The following is a 23,365-nucleotide window of genomic DNA, read 5'->3' as shown; positions in this document are numbered from 1 at the left end:
AAGGAAGTGCATGATGGGGGGGGGGCGGAGAACATAAAAACACTGAAACACTAAAGAGATTAGAGATAGGAAATAATCAATTCTTACGTGCATTGAAATTGACCCAAAGAGGGAAGAACAATCAAATACATTGGGGCAGAGAATTGATTTGCACCCTATAGGAAAGTAGAAGGGTAACAAACAGAATGGTAGGGAGGGAAGCAATACAAGGGAGGGAAAGAGTGTTTGTAAAGAAAACAAGTGAGGAATAAGAAGCGAGGTTAGAAAAGGAAGTAAAATAAGGGTGGGAAATAGGGGAACAAATTAAAAACAAAACACTGGTGTAGAAGGAAATAGTGAAAGAAGAAAGGGCAGGACTAGGAGTGGAAATCAAAATACTGGGAAATACACAGCTGGTAATCATAATGAACTCACCCACAAAACACAAGCAAATAGCAGAGTGGAAACACATAATAGGAAGTTAGACACACATAAGGTAAAAGTAAGAGGATGGAGCCAAATATATTGGGCGTCAACAGAGAAAAAGAAGGTAGGAGTGGCAATCATGATATCTGACAAAATCAAAGTAAAAATACATCTATTCAAAAGAGATAGGGAAGATAATTACATCCTGATAAAAGACAGTATAGACAGTGAGGAAATAACAGTATTCAACACGCATGCACCAAATGGCATAGTATCCACATTTCTAAAGAAGAAGTTAGTGGAGTTCAAGGATGAAATAGATAGAAAAACTACACTAGTGGGAGACCTGAACCTTCCTCTATCAGAACTAGATCCTCTATCAGACCTAGATAAATCAAACCAAAAAATAAATTAAAAAAGAGGTAATAGAAGTGAATGAAATCTTAGAAAAATTAGAGTTAGTAGATATGTGGAGAAAAATAGTGACAAAAAGGAATATATCTTCTATTCAGCAGCACATGGTACATTCACAAAGACTGAGCATGTATTAGGGCATAAAACCATTAAAAACAAATGCAAAAGAATAGAATACATGCAACCTTCTCAGACCACAATCTAATGGAAATAATAATTGGTAAGGGTAGATGGAGAGGCAAGTCAAAAATTAATTGTAAATTAAACAATACAATTCTGCAAAATCAGTTAGTTAAAGAACAAATCATAGATCCATGGGGACTAGACCAACCTCCAGGAATTGATACAGATCGAAAGGAGCAGAACCAGGAGAACATTGTTCACAGAGACTGATACACTGTGGTACAATCGGATGTAATGGACTTCTCCATTAATGCCAATGTAGTGATCCTGAACAACTTGGAGGAATTTTCTGAGATATAACAGTATCCACATTTAGAGGAAAAACTTTGGAAGTAGAAACACAGAAGAAAAACAACTGCTTGATTACATGGTTCAAGGTGATATGATTAGGGATATAGTCTCTAAATGAACACCCTAGTGCAAACATCAACAACATGGAAATACGTTCTGATCAAGGACACATGTAATACCCAGTGGAATTGCGCATTGGCTACAGGAAGGTTGGGAGAGGGGAGGTAGGGAAAGAAATATGAGTCTTATAACCAAGGAATAATGTTCTAAATTGACTAAATAAAATTAAAAAAAAAAAAACAATGTTGCATTTGTGCCAAAATCTTTTATTTTTGTTTTGCATTTAGATTTTATCTTTATTGGGATTCATCTTTGTCCTTTATTTGGTTAAGAATTCCCCCTCTATGACTGAGGATGTAGACTCTAAATGATCACCCTAGTGATCAACAATATGTAAATAGGTCTTGATCAATAACACAAGTAAAACCCAGTGGACTTTTGAGTTGGCAACAGGGGAGGCTGTGGAGGGGAGGGAAAGACCATGAATCATGTAATCATGGAAAAATATTCTAAATTAATTAAATAAAAAATTTTAATTAAAAAAATTATAAAGCTCTTCATAGTCTGACCAAAAAAAAATTCTCTGCCTTCTCATATACTTTAGAGGGAAAAAAATATCAATTTATTCCCCTTCCTTTCTTTTAGTTCTCAACGTATATTGCTATTGTTGTTGCTTTTGAAAGGGAATCGGGGAGATACTCTCTAGATCTGTTATTTCATCAGTGTAAGTAAATACTTCATGGAGAAACATACATAAATCAGTCCCTTCTTTGCTAATTCTCTTAAAGAGTGACCTGGGCTATAGAGAAGTCAAACCATTTGCCTATGGTCATGGAAGTATATATCCCAGGGAGGACGTAAACCTAAATTTCCCCTGGCTCCTAGACCAGGCCTCCATCTGCTCCTCCATGCTGCCATATCTTTCAATTTTAAGCTCCCAACAACTCAGCAGAGACATTACTTAAACGATCCTTTTATATTCATGTCTGCTTTATACCCGAACATTTCTGGTCATTCTATAAGCACAAGCCAGGCTTCTGGATCCTGGAATGACAGACAGCTTTCCCTGGCTGTGGAATGACTTGCACCATATTACCTCATCTCTCTGCCTCAGCAGGAGACCCAACTGGCCCTACCATTGCCATCACACATAGAATCACTGCCATGGACAACCATTGAGGCAGGGTATGACTGGCTCCTCTGAGTCTGTGACAAAAGGGCAAGACAGCAGAATTTGTTTTCAAACTTTCTCCCAGTCTCACTCTTCTGGGCAACAGAAAGACCCCACAAAACCAGGGGGAAAATGTCTAAGGTCATAATATTATTTTTTTAAATAATTTTACCTTCAGAGGCCAACTGAGCTGTTTAAGCTAGAGACCCCAATCCTGAAGCTTTTCAGATGAGCTGGTTATGGATCCTGGTGTTTTAGGAAGTCATGAATTGCCTATTGGACTAATAAAAAGGATTCCATAAAGCAAAATCTGGCATCCTATTTTCTACATAATGATTCTTCTTTGATTCCAGATCTCTGGACTCTGTGCAGGGATCCCATGAGGTGGCCTGGCTCTAAGAAAAATAGGAAGGAATCAGCACTCTCCTTCCTTCCATAGCTTAGGATAATGCTATGACTTTACAGGATAATTAATTCTATGCTTAGAGAACAGTAAATTTAACCAACTTTACCTTTTGAACTCTGGCCTGTCCTCAGACTATAAACACTCCACTTTCTTGCTGATCCATTCCAGGGACTAATAATAAAATAACAATAATAATAAACAACAATAATGATAGCAATACTAATGACAATGATGACAGCTAGCATTTATATAACACTTTAATACTTGCCAAGTGCTCTACAAATATTCTCTCATTTGATTCTCACAACAACCCTATGAGGTAGTTATTAATTTAAAACATCTCCAAATTAAACTTTTCCCAAAAAAAACCCAGTATGATATAGTGGGAAGAAAGCTAGATTTTGAAGTCAGAGGACTTGAGTTTTAATAATAATAATTAATGAAAGATAATATTTATATAGTACATAATATGTGTCAGGCACTAGGCTAAATGCTTTACAATTATTTTCTCATTTGTTCATCAAAACGACCCAACAGAAGCCAGCAGAAATTAAATGACTTGCCTGGGATTATCAATCTAATAAGTGTCCCAGGAGACATTTGAACTCAGGTCATTCCAACTCTAGTCCAGGCGCTCTAACCACTGAGTGAGCATCAGCTTTAGTTTCCTTCTAGTTTGCAAAATGAAAGATTAAGTTTACATGAGTCTTTAGATCCTTCTAGCTTTAAATCCTATGAAAACACTATTTTATATTGGAAGTTCCTTAAGGGCAATTACTGATTCCCTTTTGCTTCTCTTCATATTCCCAGAGTTTGGTACAGAAGCTGGTACATAGGAGGGTGCTTAATAAATGTTACTTCATTGATCAATTGCTTTGGCTCTTTTCCCTTGGAATTCTTACTGTAGGGTCCACAATATCAGCTATTAGGGACAAGTGACATGTCTTTAGAGGTATAAAGAAGCCAGCGGGTAGTTTCCTGAAGACAAATGTAGCATGTCTTGCTTTTGACCTTTTTTATTTCTCCATCTCGGTTGGGCACAAGCAGTGCACTTCAAAGACATTACCTAGATGGCATTCGTCAAGGGGACAAAATTTCTTTGCCTTCCCTTTAAATAAGGCTGGAATAACTCAATGGATGAATAACCCTGTGTTCAATGAATGTGTTTCTAGGGTTTCTCAGCCCATTGAGTTTGACACTCTGCCCCAGGGAGGAGAAGGGGGAAGCACACAGTACAGCAGTTCTGATGTGGGCCTCCAAGGCCACCTTCTCAGCCTTATCCCATCTGGATTCCTTTAGGCTGAAAATCAGAATGCTGTACAGGCATTTTTCAGCCTTCACATAACCAAGAGGATAAGGGATTCCCAGGGGGTGTCCAGAAACAAAACTAGTCACTTAAGAAGATACAGAAGGAGAACAGAGGGTGGGGAGGAGATAAATTTCCTTCCTCCACATCCAGTGGGGAGAAATTTGTATTGGTCCATCACAAACTCAAAAAAAAAAAAAAAAGACTTGGTTTCTAATCTGGTCCACTAATCCAGAGTTTGGAGGTATGTCAAAAACACTGGTGAAAAGGGATATGGGTTTGAATCCTGGCTGTGATACTTATAGCCTATGTAACCTTGCACAATTCAATTCCCCTCTATGTATCTCCATCTCTTCATCTATAATATAAAGACATTAAAAATGAGTGATCTCACTTAGCTCCAAATTCTATGACTACCTCTTATGGCTTTAGCCAAGTCACTCTCCCTTCCAAGACCTTACTTTCCCCTCCTGTAAAATTAGAATGGCATTGCTTGAAGGAGGAATCCCACAGAGTTGTGTGTGTGTGTGTGTGTGTGTGTGTATAATGTGTGTGTGAGCGAGAGAGAAACAGAGATAGAGACAGAGACAGAGACAGAGATAAAGAGAGACAGAGAGACAGAGAGACAGGGAGGGAAAGTCTCCTAAGATAACTTATAAAGAGAACATTTAAGTCCTCATTAGTCACAGTAAATACTTTCCTTTTTCTAGAGAAAATGTGAAAGTAGAGAGAGGGGCAGAAGGATATTTAGTTCAATTTAGGCATTTTGGAGTATAGGAAGGTCTCGGGAATAGATCCATCCTTTTTCCCAAGACATGTTCCTAAAGGTTCACTTGTCAACAATTCTAGGATCTAGGAAATTGACTTCAGGGGTGGAGCCAAGATGGCAGAGTAGGGGCAGGAAGTCACCTGAATTCATCCAAATTTCCCTCCAAACAACTTTCAAATAACATCTCATATTGAATTCTGGAGTGACAGAGACAATACAATGTAGAGATGAAATGATTTTCTTTCCAAAGATAGTTGAAGAGGTCAGCAGGAAAGGCTCGTCACATCTCAGTGATCTTAGAGGCAGTATGAAGGGAGACTGATTTCAGCAAAGCCAACAACAGGCTTTGAACAAGCTTCTGGAGCTTTCAGTCCATAGATGGTACAAGAGATTGAACTGGTCAGAAAGAGATTAAAGAGGACCCCTTGCTGGCTCTGGGTTCATGACCCTTTTGCACTGACCATATGAAGTTCTGGGTCACATTCCATAGTAGAACTCTAGTACTTTCTAGTAAAGAGGTTACAGGAACCCTGATCAGAGTTCAAGAGTGGCAAAGTGTGTTTATGATCACTCACAAGGAAGCAGGCATTCTGACCTCAGATCCAAGGCACCAGAACTTTGGCTGTAGGGAAGTAGGGGTCCTAGTCACAATTCTAGGAGAGAGAAGAGTGCTCATGGTTACTTAGAGGAGAGTAGATGTCATGGTCTCAGTTCTAAGGCAGAAAGGAGCACTAGCACTTGAGTGTGCAAAGGAATAAATTTCCTTCCTGATTAAAGATCAGAGCATAGCCCAGGAGAGCAATGATCAAATCTCTTCTTATATCATACCACCTTGGAAACACTTAAAACTTGGCTCCAGGAGGGGAGATGGGAGGAGAGAGAGGGAAAGAATATGAATCATGTAACCATGGAAAAATATTCTAAATCAATTAATTGAATGAATAAATTTAAAAATAAAGTAAAAAAAAAACTTATAGAACCCAAGAATAAGCATGAAAGGTAAAAACAGCACCATGAAAACCCTAAACTTGGAACAGAGACCCCTCCACCTTAAAACACATACTTCAAAATGAGAAATGCACACAAATTAAAATTAAGAGGCTGTAGCAGAATGTATTACGCTTTCACTGAGGTTAAAAAAAGGGAAGCAAGGATAGCAATCATGATCTCAGACAAAGAAAAAAACATAGACCTAATTAAAAGAGATAACACAGGGAAACTAGATTTTGTTAAAAGGTGCATTAGACAATGGAGTAAAACCAATACTAAGCATATATTCACCAAATGGTACAGCATTCAGATTCTTAAAAGCTAAATGAGTTATAGGAGGAAATTGACAGTAAAACTACACTAATAGGTAACCTAAACTTTCTCCACTGAGAACTAAATAAATTTCATATAAAATAAAGAAGACAAAAGTTAAGGATACTAATAGAATTTTTAAAAAGTTAGATATGATAAACCTCTGGGAGAAAATGAATGGAAATAAGTATACTTTTTCTCAGTTATATATAACACCTTCACAAAATTAAACAAATATTAGGGCATAAAAACTTAACCAAATGCAGAAAAGCAGAAATATTAAATGTATCCTTTTCAGATCATAGCACAATAAAATGCATTTGATAAAAATCTGTGGTAACACAGACCAAAAATTCACTGGAAACTAACTAATATAATCAAAAAGAATAAGGGAGTCAAAGAACAAATTATAGAAATAATAAATAATTCCATTAAAGAGAATGACAACAATGATGCAATATATGAAAACTTATGGGATGCAGTCAGAGAAATACTTGGGAGGAAAATATATACCTTCAAAATACTTATAACAATAAAAAAGAAGAAACAGACCAATACAGTTGTCATAAAATTAAGAAAAAAACCTAGAAAAAGAACAAATTTAAAATCTCCATTTAGACACCATATAGAAAATCTTGCAATTAAAAGAATAAATTTATGAAATTTAAAGTTAGAAAGTCACTGAACTAATAAATAAAACCAGGAGCTGCCTTTATGGGGGGAAAACTAATAAAATAAACAATAGGTTAATTCAATTAAAAAAAGAAGAAGAAAACCAAATTACCAGTATCAAAAGTGAAAAGGGTAAAATTCACAACCAATGAAGAGGAAATTAAAGCAATTATTTGGAGCTATTTTGCCCAATTATAGGGCAACAAATCTAGCATTCTAAGTAAAAAGGATGAATATTTACAAAATTATAAATTGCTCAGATTGACTGAAGTGGAAATAGAATACTTAAATAATCTCATTTAGAAAAAGAATTGAACAGGCCATCAATGAACTCCCTAAGAAAAAAAATCCCCAGGACCAAATGGGTTCACAAATGAATTCTACCAATCATTAAAGCAAAAAAAAAGGAGTCCTGCTAAATTCCTTTTTTATGATGCAAATATGTTGTTGATACCTAAACCAGGAAGATCAAAAACAAAGAAAGAAAAACTATAGATCAATTTCCCTAATGTATATTTATGCAAAAATTTTAAATAAGATATTAGCAAGTAAATTATAGCATTATGTCCCAAATATTAGAGATTAACATGTGGTAAGATGTATACTAGGACAATAGAGTTGATCCAATAATAGTAAAACTATCAGCATAATTGACCATATTAATAACAGTAACTATAAATATCATGTAATTATCTCAATAAATTCAGAAAAATCTTTTGACTAAAAACAATAATCATTCATTTTAAAAGACAATAGAAAGCATAGGAATAAATGATTAGTGATAAAAGAAACTTTCCAAGTAAGGTCAAGGGTGAAGAAAGGATGCCCATTATTACCACTGCAACACTCTTTTTGCAGAAAATATGATGTTATCTTTGGAAAATCTTAAAGAATTGACTAGAAAACTAATTGACATAATCAACAACTTTAGCAAATTTGAAGTATGTAAAATAAGTTCACACAAATCTATATATTACCAACAAAGTCTAGTAGCAAGAGATAGAAAAGAGAAATTTCACTTAAAATAATACTTGACAGTCTACTTGTCAAGATAAACCTAGGAAATGTATCAATACAATTGCAAAACACTTCACACATATGAATAAAAATCTAAATAATTGCAGAAATATTAATTGCTCATGGGTAGATTAAGTAATATAATAAAAATGACTTTTTTACCTAAATTAGTCTATGTATTCAGTACCATACAATGAAACTATCAAAAATTATAGAGCTAGAAAATAAAAATAACAAGAATCATCATGAAGAAATAAAGGCCAAAAATATCAAGGAAATCAATGAAAAAAATAATTGAAAATGGCCTAATAGTTCTAGATATCAAATTGTATTTCTATTTAGTAACCATCTAAACAGTTTAATACTGGATAAGAAATAGAGTGGTGGAGCAATGTAATAGATTAAGTGCACGCACATCAGTAATTTAGTGTTTGACCAACCCAAAGATTAGGGACAAAAAAAAAACCAATAACAAAAACAAATACAAATAAACTTCACCATTTGACAAAAACTTATGGGAAAACTGGAAAGCAGTGTGGCAGAAACTAGGCATAGACCAACATCTCACACCATATCCCAAGATAAGATCAAAATGAATACATGATTTTAGACATAAAGAATGATAGGGAAAGCAAAATTAGAGGAGCATGATATATTTAGATTCATGGATAAGGGAAGAATTTATGAGCAAATAAGAGTAGAAAGCATTATGGAATATAAAATGGTTCATTTTGATTATATTACATTTAAAAGGAATTTGCACAGACCAAACAAATAAATCCAAGATTAGAAGGAAAGGGGATAGAGTAATATAGCAAATTTCTCTGATAAAGGTCTCATTATAGAGAAATGAGTAAAAGTTTTTAAAAGAACAGTTATCCTTCAACTTCAACTTCAACAATCATGAGGATCCTATGGCAGGACCGAATCACCAATCAGGAAGTCCTCAACAGAGCCAACTCCACCAGCATCGAAGTCATGGTCCTCAAAACCCAGCTAAGATGGTCTGGACACGTCATCCGCATGGACCCACAGCGAATACCAAGACAGGTATTCTATGGTGAACTGTCAGCTGGACTCAGGAAACAAGGCCGACCAAAGAAAAGATTCAAGGATCAGCTAAAGTCCAACTTGAAGTGGGCTGGCATGACACCAAAGCAACTAGAACTCGCTGCCTCTGACAGAAGCAGCTGGCGAACCCACATTCACCATGCCGCCGCCACCTTTGAAGATGAGCGACGTCGTCGTCTTGCCGCTGTGCGTGAATGCCGACACCAGGCCACAACCGCACCTCCTGTAACAACTGGCGTCCCAGGCCCCGTGTGCCACACACTCTGCGCCTCAGCCTTTGGACTCCAAAGCCACATGAGGGTACACCGTAGATGAAACTGCACAAAGACAATCGTCATTCTCGGTCACCGAGAGACTACCACTATACCATATTCTTCAACTGAGAAATGGTCTAAGGATTTCAAAAGTCATTTTTCAGAAGAAGAAATCAAAGCTATTTAGAATTATATGAAAAATGCTCTAAAACATTATTGATTAAAAATGAAAATTAAAAACACTCTGAGGTACCACTTCTCACATATTAGATTTGCTACTGTGACAGAAAAGTGACAAATGTTTGATGGGATGTGGAAAAATTGAGGCATTAATGCACTTTTAATGGAGGTGTGAACTGATCCAACCATTATGGAGAACAATTTAGAACTATGCCCAAAGGATTATAAAACTGTGTGTACCCTTTCACCCCAAAATATCATTACTAGATCTGTATTCCAAAGAGGTTAGAGAAAAAGGAGAAAGATTTATATATACAAAATACTTATTCCAGCTTTTTGTGGTGGCAAAGAATTGGAAATTGAGGGATTGCCCATTAATTAGGGAATCAGTGATTAAGTTGTGGCATATGATTGTGATGGAATACTATTGTGCTATAAGAAATCAACAGAAAAATTTCAAAAAAATCTGGAAAATCTTATAGGAATTATTCAAAGAGACATGAGAAGAACAAGGTCATTATATACAGGAACAACAATATTGTTGATGATCGTCTATGAGTGACTTAGCTTTTCAATACATTGATCCAAGACAATTCCTAAAGACTTACAAAAAGGCATTCTATGTCCAGAAAAAGAACTAATTCTAAATGCAGATAGAAACACATTCTTTTTATCTTTTTTTCTTATGGTGGGGAGGTTGTCTTGCTTTTCTTTTGCAACATGGCTAATGGAAAAATGTTTTGCATGGCTTTGCATGGATCATCTATAACAAATTGCCTACCTTCCCAACATGGAGAGGCCAGGAAGGGAGAGAGAGAATTTACAACTCAAAAGTTTAAAACAATGTTTTCTTTACAAATTTTACATATAATTGAGAAAATGTTTTTAAGTAAAAAAAGAATTGCATACGAGGTACAACAATAAGAAAGAAAGAAATTGCCTTCTTTGCCAGAATTAAGTAGAATCTAATGAAACAGAAATCCGGGTCAGTGTAGTTCAGCATTAGACCTATAGCTCCAGCAACAACGGCTGTTCCTCGGGTAATAATTAAAACAGAAAGAGTATGCAAGCAGTGAAGAAATCTATTGCTAATCTTGCCTCTCATCAGCCTGTCTTCCTAAATGTCCTTTAATTAAGGTTTCTAAATGCTTCTGTACTGCCTCTGGGGCTGGGTACCAAAATAAAGCCGATTTCTTCAGGGATATCCAGGAACCAGAGGCAAAAGATCCTTCTCCATGTATTTCTAATCCAGGACAGACAGAAACCAAAGGCAGCCATAAAAAAAAAAATGATGTATGTGAGGATCCTGATGGAAAATAGAAAAAGGAAGGGGGAGGGAAAAGATGGGGCAAACACACACACACCCTTCCAGAGTATTTCATTTTAAGGATTCTGAAGGCATATCACTGGCTTTATCACGGCTTCTCCAACACACCAGGGAGTGAATGAAACAGCTGTCACATTTAAACACACACAGCAGTAATCCTCCACTGAGCACAATGCCAGGATAAAACAGAAAATCTATCAACACTTACAATGCATTCTATTTATTTAGAGACTCATCCCCCTTACCAAAAGTCCCATCTGCGGGGTTGAAATTGGGGCCACATGGCCACTGGTGGCTTTTCATGGTGTGGTGCATACAGACAGAAGGAGAAAGAGTAGGAATCTATCAGATTCTCTGGATGGTTGTTTAAAGATGTAAACTCTTATGACCAGATGGGCAATCGGAGACATAAATTCTTATGACTGGAGTAAGAGGCAGGTAATAATAACAACCCAGATTTCTAGAATACTTGAAAGTTTTCAAAATATTTTCCTTATGATCGTACAGTACCAATGACATTGTAAGTGCTGTTAACCTCCTTTTACAGATGAGGAAACTGAGGCTCAGAGATTCAATTTAGTTCATTTCATCAAACATTCAATGAGTGGTTTTCCCCTTGTCACACAATTATTAAATAAAAGGGTCAGGATTCAAATGTAAGCTTCTAAATTCAGCCATTTACTGAACAAAAACTACCTCTGAAAGCTCTAACCCAAAAGTAACCCCTCAGGTTAAAGGGTACCCTTTAGGCATTTTGAAAGCAGAAAATGAAACTTGCATATAAATGGTCAAAGTTGGTTTTGTCTCCAAACTGTCTATTCCTGTCTATTTCCCTGTATGACTGCAAAGTCTACATGTACAGGATCTTAGGTTTGATTTTCCTCTCTTCTAGTTCCATGAGTCAGATCTGATTTAAAAAATATTACTTAACCACACTATGCCCATGAGGTAATAAATGGTTAAGTGAAGTTACCAAGAGAGGAAGAGGTACTCTTCTAGTCAATATTATTTTATTTTTATCATAGTTTTAGAACTAGAAGAAATCTAGGCCAACCATCCCATTTTACACACAACAAAACTAAGACATTTTCCCCAAGGTTAGAAGAGTAATACCTTAAAGAGTAAATACCAAGCTTGAGCCTTGTTGGCACCAAATCCAATTTTCCCCAAACCACTATAGGTTCAGAACTAAATATCTCCTTTACTTGTAACTGAGAGAAGACAACTGTGGGGAACACTTCAAGGAAGGTTCATCATTGGCATCTTTTAAGATATATATTTGAATGTTTCATAATATACTCCAAAGAGATTATTAGACAAGGGCTTTTCATTTGTTGAACAACATTCCTGCTACGTATAAAAACATTGTGGTTAGTATTGGAGATATAAAGATATAAAGATGAAAAACATATTAGTCTCTAAAATGTAGGCAGTCAGAAAGGGGAAAACAGATAAACATAAACAGAGATAAAATTTTGAATGAAAAGGGTAATAGAAGAGGACAGAAAAAAAGGTAGATTCCAAAAGATCATATCTAACTGGTGGAAATTAGAAAAAAGATTCAAGGAAGACATTTCCCCTAAATCCGACCTTACATTTAAGGAATATATTTTTTTTCAAAAGGTGGAGATGTAGAGGGACTCCATCTCTGGCAAAAAGGATGGACTGTGTAAATATGCAGAGAAAGGACAGTATGGAATCATATTGGAGAAGGGCTAGTTGTCCAGTGGGGTTAGGATATAGTATAGAGTGTATGAAGTCAGCTGATGTGGAATTAAGCTGGAAAGTAAACTCAAACCATACTGCAGATGGTCTCTGTTGCCCAAGTAATGATTCTGAATTTCTTCCAAAAGACCAGGAAGAGGCACTGAAGATTTTTCAATGGAGCAAAGTCAGTAGCAACCTCACAAACTAGGAATGTGACATATAATTGTAAGAAGGTTGGATTAGAGAGTGGAGAGACAGGAGATGCTGAACCGGTGTGGTTGGAGTGGGAATGCAAAGGAAAGGAAAATAGTAAAAATACTGTGCAAATACAGAAAATGATGACTTGCCCAGAATGCTGAAAAAAAGTTAAGAAGAACCCAAATTTCCTGAATTAGTTCCATGTGTCTTGACTTCAGGATTCTCAATTTCTAAGAGAGGAGATTTGACCAACACAGAGACTCTATTAGAAATTCTATTAGAAGAATAGTAGAAAAATTGAAGGCCAGTTAGGACAAGGATAAATAAACTTTCATTTAGGTCTAGTATACAGTAAAGTATCCTGGACTCCACAGATGGGTGTGGAAACTTTGGAGAGATTTCTGGAAGATGATTAGAGGGCTGGCAGTAGCACTGGCAAGGTTAAAAAAAAAAAAAGGAATATATATTATTTAGCCTACAGAGAAGCTGACAAAAGAATTGTCTCATATAGAATTTTTTGTGACCAGCCTTTCCCTAAGTACAAGCAAATGAACTTAAATAGGAACGTAAGAATCTTTGAATCCCTTCTGACTTGCAATTTGGAGGGAGTTGGAGCAGAATAGGCTCATGCTTTCGCCGCTGTTGTTGTTCCTCAGGAGTTCAGTCATGTCCAGCTCTTTGTGACTCCCTGGACCATGGCATGCCAGACCCTTCTATTCTCCACTTTCTCTCAGATTCTGTCCAACTTTTGTTCCTTGTTTTCATGGCATTATCTATGCATCTCATGCTCTGCAATACCCTTCTCCTTTTGCCTTCAGTCTGTAAGGACAGCCAGTTGTGGAAACTTCTTTCATTGCCATATATTGTCAGTTTGCAACATTGAACAGGGTTACCTATTGCATTAAGACCACAGATAAAAAGCAGGTTTTAAACCTAGTTCTTCTGACTCAAAAACTCTATCCACTATGCTACATTGGCACTCACATATGCCTTGTACATAGTAGACACTCGGTAAATATTTACTGAAATGAAGTTTGGTTAGGTAGAAGATAGAATTAATTGAGTGTAAGTACTGTTCAGTATTTGGAGAGGGGCACAAAAAAAATTTTAAGGAAAGGTTCTCATTGGATGGGGAATTGAATATGGAGTTGCCTTAAGGCAAAGGTGATTTTAAACTCGAATATATTTTGATAATCGATTACTGATGTAGAAAGGGGTAGCTTGAGGGATATTAGGAAACACTGAAGGATGAGAGCTAGCTTTCAAATATGACCTAGGTTCCTTTCTTCCCAGCTCAGGCCTTCATTAGCTATGCAGTATTAAAAGGCAAGACTTGATGATGACATTCTGGCTCTTGTATCTCACAGAAGAACAATATCTGGGCTGCTGGCCTGGTTGAAGGTGAAGCCTATGAGCCTTGCCTTTCTTCATTCCTTACACTCTTCTCAACACCACCCCCATTAGCAGTTTTGGAAGTATGGAACATGCTGTAATCCTTAACTCCACTGTTTTGAAATGTCCCTGCAATGGCTATAATAATCATCTTAAAAACAACTGAGAACAAGCTCTAATTGCTTCTAATGTTGTATTACGGCTGGGATATGGGGAGAGCAGAGACATGCTGACTGTCACAGAGCTGCTCTGATTATATGGTACCTCTGGGAGCATTTTCAAGTAGGAAAAGGCAGTAAGTCTATTTTTTTAATCTCTTTTTTCTTAAACCCTGCTCACGGGAGCCCTCCCCAAAACTGAAAGAGAAAGGAAGAACATCTTAGCCTCCAAAATAGGATAAAGTACCATGAGGATCTTTCATTTCTTTCAATTGATGATGGTGTTTGTGACCTCTGACCATAATACACACAAATACTCATAATACTCACAAAGGATTTAACGTATAGTCTATTTTAATAGACACACATGTACATAAGTGTGTGTGGTGTGTCACACATATGTGTATACAGATATGATGTGTGTATATGGCTTCAAATTACATACACATGACTCAAACCATTTGTTTAAGAAGAGTCACATCATATGCTACGTCCTCAGTTAAAAAGGATGAGAATTTAGGAATGTCCTAGGCTGCTGACTGCCACAAATGTTCCTTGTTTTAAAATCAATTTTCTCTTGTAGTTTCTATATAACTACAAATCATGGGAAGCCACAATTAAAGAAGAATCAACATTACTGGTAAACCAAAGGGTAATGAAAAGACATATGGTGGATTTAAGATCAAACACTTAATCAGGACTTTTTAGTGCTCTCTGCTGGGAAGGACTCTAACAGACTGAGAGAATGGTGAGAAAGACCAGATACCATGCCATGTTAAGTCTGATAGAATGAACTGTTTCTTTAGCTTGGAAAAGCAAATTTTGGAAGAGTAGGACACACAATAATTGTTTTCAAGTGTCTAAAGAGTTGTCATATAGGAGAGGGATTAATCTAGTTCCAATTAGCCCCAGAGGACAGAGGAGAAATATGAGAGGAATATATATGGAACCATCCCCTTACTTTGCTCCTTAGGAGGAGGGGAGGAGGAGTGAACAAACTTTCATTTTAGGTGGTTTCTGTTCAAAGGTATCCACCAAACTTTTTTTTTTTTTTTTGCTGAGGAAGGATTAATAAAAAATCAAACACTAAAGAACAGGGGACTGGATTGGCTAATCATTAGGTGTGACCTATTATAGTATAGAGTTAAAATATGAACTTTAGTGGGTAAAGGATCAAAAAAAGGAAAATGGAGGGGAAATGGGACTATTGACTCCAGTCTGCTATATAGTACTGAGAGATCTGAACCAAAGAGAGCCTACTCATGGGAGTGAAAAACATCCAGTGAGCTCCCTGGTATAGATAATGATGTGGTTAGGAATCAGGAGTTTGCTGAGTTTTGCAATGTCTAGGTAGCCTAGGTCCTATGAATAACTAATACTTCCTCCTCTTTGCCATAACAGGAGCACACGATTTGAGACGAAGTGTATTATACAACTCTTCTCCATCATATGAAGGAAATATAAGGAGATTTAAGTGGAAAAAGCCGATGCACAGAGACAGTCCCACTCTCTTGGCGTTGGAAGACTAGGTCCAGTGGTATGAAAAGTCGTTACACCTGGAGACTTCCTCAGCTGCATTGGATGGTCCTGTTGTCCTTTGTGCTCCAACACGCCCTAAGCACTCCACAGTACTTTGCTGCGTCGCCATCTCAGCCATTGAACCTTCTTGTTGGTTTCTTCCATCTGTTCGGCCAAAGTAGTCTTCTCATGCTGGGTGAGCAAAGCCCTGGTTCAACAGGGGTCGAGGACCCGATGGCTACCCTCACAAGGTTTAGCCGGCCTGTCGAGGCCATTGCCTGGGGTGTGGCCGCTGCCGCATGCTAGCAGCTGCTGGGAGCCACAAGTGAGAGCTGGGTGTCAGGTGGGGGTCAGAGGCTGAAGAGCTGCCCTAGGAGGGCACGACAAGCCCTCCATACCAGAGATACTACCCCTCCCTGAACACCCCATTGACCCCACTTAAATCTCCTTCACGCACAAGTATCTTTGTGCACACTCATCTATCCTAACCCCGTCCACCCTCTTCAAGACCTGCGGCGATGGGGGATTGGCGACGCAATAAGTGGAGGTGACCACTGGCAGTTGTAGTCACGATCCTGCATGTAGGCGGCCCACGGACCAGTGGTGGCTCAGCTCTGTAGGGCAACAGAGACGTTCGACAGCATCCTGGGTGAACTGAGCAGCCCTCTCTAGGACAGCACTGCTCACCCTAATCAAGGGAGGGGACTAGAAAAGGTGTCCCAAACATTGCCTGCCCTACAAACACCCGGTCAGCACACTGCAGCTGGCAGGTCATCCCTTTAAGTGGTCGAAATCAAAGAAAAAATACAAAGAAACTCCTACTAGAAGCATGGAACATCAGAACATTACTTGACAGAGAGAATACCCCAAGACCTGAGAGAAGAACAGCTCTAATCGGTAAAGAACTGGCACAATATAACATCGACATTGTAGCTTTAGGCGAAACACGCTTACCAGAAGAGGGATCACTCAGTGAACCCACCACTGGATACACCTTCTTCTGGAAAGGTGGAGCCTCAAGTGAAGACAGAGTCCACGGTGTTGGCCTGGCCATCAAGACCAGTTTGCTCAAACAGCTGCCAGACTTGCCTGTGGTCATCAGCGAGAGGCTAATGAAGATCCGTTTGCCTCTCAGCAAAGACCGGTATGCCACAATCATCAGCGCATATGCCCCAACACTGACCAGCACAGAGGAGACCATCGAGCAGTTCTACTCTGACCTGAGTGCCTTCCTGCACTCAGTGCCCACAAATGACAAGCTGATACTACTGGGAGACTTCAACGCCCGCGTTGGCCAGGACTATGAAAGATGGAAAGGAGTGCTCAGAAAACATAGCATAGGCAAAATGAACAACATCGGCCTACTGCTACTCAGCAAATGCTCAGAGTTCGAACTCACCATCATGAACACTGTGTTCAGAATGGCGAACAAATAGAAAACAATGTGGATGCACCCACAATCAAAACAGTGGCATCTCATTGACTACATCATTGTACACCGGAGAGACATCCAGGATGTACAGATCACCAGAGCCATGAGAGGAGCTGAATGCTGGACAGAGCACCAATTGGTTAGAGCAACTCTTCAAATGCGCATTGCGCCTCGCCATCCAAAACGCGCCCAGACAGTTCGCGCATTTTACATTGTGAGTCATCTTAGAGATCCATCATATTTGCAAACATTCCAGTCCTGCCTGGATGACAAGCTGTCTGTCAAGGGACCACTCACTGGAAGCTCAACCGAGAAATGGAACCAGTTCAGAGACGCAGTAAAGGAAACATCAAAGGCAGTCCGAGGCCCCAAACAACGCAACCACCAGGACTTGTCCGACGAGTACAACACTGCTATTGAAGACCTTTTGATCAAAAAGAACAAAGCCTTTATGGAATGGCAAAATAACCCAAACTCTGCTCCTAAAAAGGACAGATTCAAGTCTCTCTTAGCCACGGTGCAATGTGAGATCAGGAAAATGCAAGACCGATGGTGGGGAAAAAAGGCAGAAGAAATCCAGCGCTTTGCTGATATGAAAAACTACAATTTTTCAGTGCCTTCAAGACTGTCTATGGACCATTAAAATCCACCACCACTCCCTTGTTATCCTCTGATGGTGACACTCTCATAAAAGATAAAAAAGGCATCAGCAACAGGTGGAAAGAACACTTCAGTCAGCTTCTCAACTGACCTTCTTCAGTCTACCAAAGTGCCCTTGACCATATCCCCCAAAACCGCACCATTGAACAACTTGACGTCCCTCCTTCAATAGAGGAAGTCCAAAAAAGCCATTAAACAAATGAGTGCAGGCAAGGCACCCAGTAAAGATGAGATCCCAACCGAGGTGTACAAGGCCTTAAATGGAAAGGCACATCAGGCATTCCACATAGTGCTGACCAGCATATGGGAAGAGGAAGACATGCCCCCAGAACTCAGAGATGCCTCCATCATAGCCCTATACAAGAACAAAGGCACACGAGCAGCCTGTGACAACTCCAGAGGCATCTCACTACTCTCCACTGCCAGAAAGATCCTCACCCGTGTTATACTCAACAGACTCCTGTCATCTGTTTCAGAGCAGAACCTGCCTGAATCACAATGTGGCTTCCAACCAGATCACAGCACCATCGACATGGTCTTCTTGGTGAGGCAAATGTAGAAAAAATGCCTTGAGCAGATCCTGAGTCTCTACATTGTCTTCATAGACCTGACGAAGGCGTTCGACACAGTAAACAGGGACACATTGTGGGTGATCCTTAGCAAGCTCGGTTGCCCAGCAAAATTCACCAAACTGATCCAACTCTTTCATGTCGACATGACAGGGGAAGTCCTATCTGGTGGAGAGACTTCTGATCGCTTCAACATCTCCAATGGCGTGAAACAAGGCTGCGTCCTTACTCTGGTGCTATTCAAACTATTTTTCACCCAGGTATTACAACATGCTGTGATGGATCTAAGTCTGGGCGTCTACATCAAATACCAACTAGATGGCTCACTATTTGACCTCCGCTGCCTGACTGCAAAAACAAAGACAACAGAGAGACTCATCCTGGAAGCTCTCATCGCAGCTGACTGTGCTCTCATGGCCCACCAAGAAAATCATCTTCAAACCATTGTGGATAGGTTCTCCACCACAACAAAACTGTTTGGCCTGACTATCAACCTCAGCAAAACAGAGGTGCTGTTCCAACCCGCACCAGGGAGGCCAATGAACCAGCCGTGCATAACTATTGATGGCACGCAGCTTTCTAACGTCAACACTTTCAAGTACCTGGGCAGCACCATCACCAATGACGGGTCTCTAGACCACGAGATTAATGCCAGGATCCAAAAGGCCAGCCAGCCACTCGGGTGGCTGCACTGCAAAGTCCTCCAACACAGAGGTGTAAGCACTGCGACGAAGCTCAAAGTGTACAACGCAGTGGTCCTCAGCTCGCTCCTGTATGGCTGTGAGACATGGACACTGTACCGGAAGCACAAGAAACAGCTGGAGCAATTCCACCAACGCTCTCTCTGGTCAATCATGAGGATCCGATGGCAGGACCGAATCACCAACCAGGAAGTCCTCGACAGAGCCAACTCCACCAGCATCGAAGTCATGGTCCTCCAAACCCAGCTACAATGGTCTGGACACGTCATCCGCATGGACCCACAGCGAATACCAAGACAGGTATTATATGGTGAACTGTCAGCTGGACTCAGGAAACAAGGCCGACCAAAGAAAAGATTCAAGGATCAGCTAAAGTCCAACTTGAAGTGGGCTGGCATCACACCAAAGCAACTAGAACTCGCTGCCTCTGACAGAAGCAGCTGGCGAACCCACATTAACCATGCCACCACCACCTTGGAAGATGAGCGACGTCGACGTCTTGCCCCTGCGTGTGAACGCCGACACCAGGCCACAGCTGCACCTCCCGTAACAACTGGCGTCCCAGGCCCCATGTGGCACACACTCTGCGCCTCAGTCTTTGGACTCCAAAGCCACATGAGGGTACACCGTAGATGAAACTTCACAAAGACAATAGTCGTTCTTGGTCACCGAGAGACTACTACCATCATATGGTTGGAGTTATGTGCATGCTATTTGAAGAAGATTACCTGCATCTGGAAGGAGCTTGGGAGAGAGATTCTTAAACTGATCAAATAATCATTTAAATCATTTTGATTTTATTTCTTTTGTTTTTATGGCCATGAGTAACGCACTATGTATATGTCAGCTATGTTTTATTATGTATTCCATCCTACTATACTTCTTTGAATCCAAGGAAGGAAAAGGGTTAAGGTGCTTTCCCAGTGAGTGGGGATGGAGAGCTATTCTGCCTTTCAGTTGTGCCCAGTTCTTTGTGACTTCCCTGACCATAGCACATGATACTGTTCATGGGGTTTTCTTGGCAAAGATACTATAGCGATTTGCCACTTCTTTCTCTGTTTTTTTTTTAAGGTAAACAGAGATTAAGTGACTTGCTCAAGGTCACACAGCTAGTAAATGTCTGAATCTGAATTTGAAGTCAAGCCTTACTGCCTCCAGACCCAATACTCTATCCATTGAGTCATCTAAGCTGCCACCATAGGGACGGAACCTCCAGTCCAATGCAATGCAGACAATTATAGACAATGAAGCAGAGTAAAAGTGCTGATAGTAGGTATTCAATTTTCCTGAGAACCATGGTAAGTTTGATTATCGCCAAACACTCTCTAGTATTGTAGTAGTAGTAGTCTCTTGGTAACTGAGAATGACGATTGTCTTTGTGCGTTTTCATCTATGGTTGGGATAGATGAGTGTGCACAAAGACACTTGTGTGTGAAGGAGAATTAAGTGGAAGAGTCGATGCACAGAGATAGTCCCACTCTCTTGGCGTTGGAAGCCTGGGTCCATTGGTATGAAAAGTCATTACACCTGGAGACTTCCTCAGCTACATTGGATGGCCGTGTTGTCTTTTGTGCTACAATACTCCCTAAGCACTCCACAGTGCTTTGCTGCGTCGCCATCTCAGCCGTTGAACCTTCTTGTTGGTTTCTTCCGTCTGTTCCACCGAAGCAGTCTTCACATGCTGAGTGAGCAAAGCCCTGGTTCACCAGTAACCCGATGGCTACTCTCACAAGGTTTAGCCAGCCTGTCGAAGCTGTTGCCCAGGGTGTGGCCGTTGCCGCATGCTAGCAGCTACTGGGAGCCACAAGTGAGAGCTGGGTGTCAGGTGGGAGTCAGAGGCTAGAGAGCTGACCTAGGAGGGCACGACAAGCCCTCCATACCAGAGATACTACCCCTCCCTGAACACCCCATACACCCCTGGTATTGAGTGGACTATATAAAAACCCAAACTAAGCAAGGAACTGCCAACCTCAGCACACACTGTCAGTTACTTAGCAAGTAGCAGCTCCGTGCTATATAAATAAAGGGGGAAAGAAATTTGAAAAATTGGACCTTTCTGAGAGTGGAATAGGATGCCTTGAGAGGAAGTGAATTATGTTCACTAAAGATCTTCAAACAAAACCAGGATGATGTTAATCCTTAGATGTAGAGCCCAAAGGGGCCTTAGAGATCATCTATTACAATATTCTCAATTATAGAAAGGGAAACTGAGGTCTGGAAAAAATAAATGATTTGCCCAAGGGTACACAGAAGCTAAGTGACAGTGCTGAGATTCAAATCCAGGTCCAAAATCTCCAACCACCTCATACTTTCATTTAACATCATTTCCAGGACAGGGTCATACTAGAAGACAACAGAGGGCCCTTCCAACTCTAAGATTCTATGGTTCTATAAAATGGCATAAACTATATCATTAAGGCCATACATTATAGGAAAGGAGATGAGCTGCTCCTGTAGTGAGACTGGGGGGATAGAAATGCTGTACCCACATACAGGGAAAACAAATGGAGAAGAAAAGCATCTAGTATGCTAAAATCTTCTGCAAAGATTTAGGAGAGGATATAGACAAATAATCACAGGGAAGGAAAAGACATGGATGGCTAGCCATCTGCACTGGGGTAGAGAGGACTTGCATTGATAAGATCACAGATCCAGTGAGTGAATATACTATCTCAATTAGTTGGAAAAAAAGGGTTGAGGTTTTGTTTGTTTGTTTTAAATGGGGTCTTTATTTTCTTTGTCAATACTGACTTGAAATGTGTGCACTGCTCTAACCCAGAGCTACTCATGTCTCTTCCCCAAACATTGTACTGTAATGGAATTATCATTCTTCCCTCCTCTCCCCTTGCCCTGCTGTAGGTAGTGTTTCCCATTTAGTGGTTCGCCAGCCCGTTGAGGGTTTGCGTTGATGGTCCAAAGGTTTGGGCTAAAAATTCTTTAATGGTAACTTAAGCAGGAAGTAATTGCAAAAAATATTATGAGTAGTATATTAAATTATCCTGGGGGTTCACAACACTTTTTCTTCTTGTTGTTGAAAGGGAAAGAGAACAAAAACACATTGGGAACCACTTTCCATGCTGTAGGGGAGGGCATAATCACTTGCTTTCTGGGTCTGTGCAGAGGGGAGGATATCCATTACATTCTTCCTTTTGATCCTCCACTCCTATGAGGCTTCCTCTTTTCCCTGGTGATTCTCAATGATAATGCAGGCGACTCATAAAAAAAGATAAAGCAATATCTCCTGTGTGTTGTGAAAGGCAGCAGGGGACAGTGATAAGAGGAGCTGACCTTGGCATCAGGGAGTTCTAAATTCAAATCATCACTTTGATACATATTTCCTATTTGACCATGAGTAAGCCACACACAGCCTTATTGCCCCAAGACATCTCTCTGAATCAGCGGAGGGATAACTGGGAATTCCTGACTTTGTAGCTGAGGTTCAATGAGGCAGAAAAAGGGAAGGTGATAGCTAATGACTGATCCAGGACTAGCCCTTATGGCTCCAGACTCCCAGTTCAACATTCTTTCTATACTACTTCCTCTTTCCCAGAAATGTTCTCAAAATATCCATCTTCTACTTTGAACTTCACACAGTTCTGCAAAGTGAAGACAAAGCTGTATTTCATAAATTAGGAAGCTAAGGCCTTGAATAGTTTTAAATAACTTAATGAAGTAGCTTATAAGGTCATACACGCTAAGTTAAATAGTAGTGGTAAGAAACAAGCTAGAACCCACTCAGGTCTCTTGGTGGAAAAATTCAGAACTTTCCCTAATATATTCCAGTAGCCCCAATCCATTTCCTAGGGATATAGCAATGAGTGATCAAATAAGCATTGGGGAGAAAAAAATCTTTAATTTTAGCCCTTAGATCCAGGGCAGAAGTTAAAAATCTGGATCTATTTTTAGATGAACCAAAAGAAAGAAAAAAATAAAAAAGAGAGATGGAAGGTCTACTGAGGCTTTAAATTTATTCTCACCAGCCTAGTTTCTTCCTGCTAAAGGTAGATAATTTCCTGGTCTGGTACCTAAAATAAATCCAAACTCTCCATTAATTTATCCCTCAAAAATGTTTGAAAGGTACAACTATCAATCGAGCAATAAGCATTTATTAAGCATCTACTATATGCAGTGGACATACACAAAAAAAGGCAAAAGTTAGTTCTTGCCCCTGAGGTCCTTTCAAACTGAGAAGGGAGACAACA

The sequence above is a fragment of the Monodelphis domestica genome, chromosome 4 (genome assembly GCF_027887165.1).
Source record: "Monodelphis domestica isolate mMonDom1 chromosome 4, mMonDom1.pri, whole genome shotgun sequence".
Lineage (NCBI taxonomy): Eukaryota > Metazoa > Chordata > Mammalia > Didelphimorphia > Didelphidae > Monodelphis > Monodelphis domestica.
Note: the sequence above shows the minus strand (reverse complement) of the source record.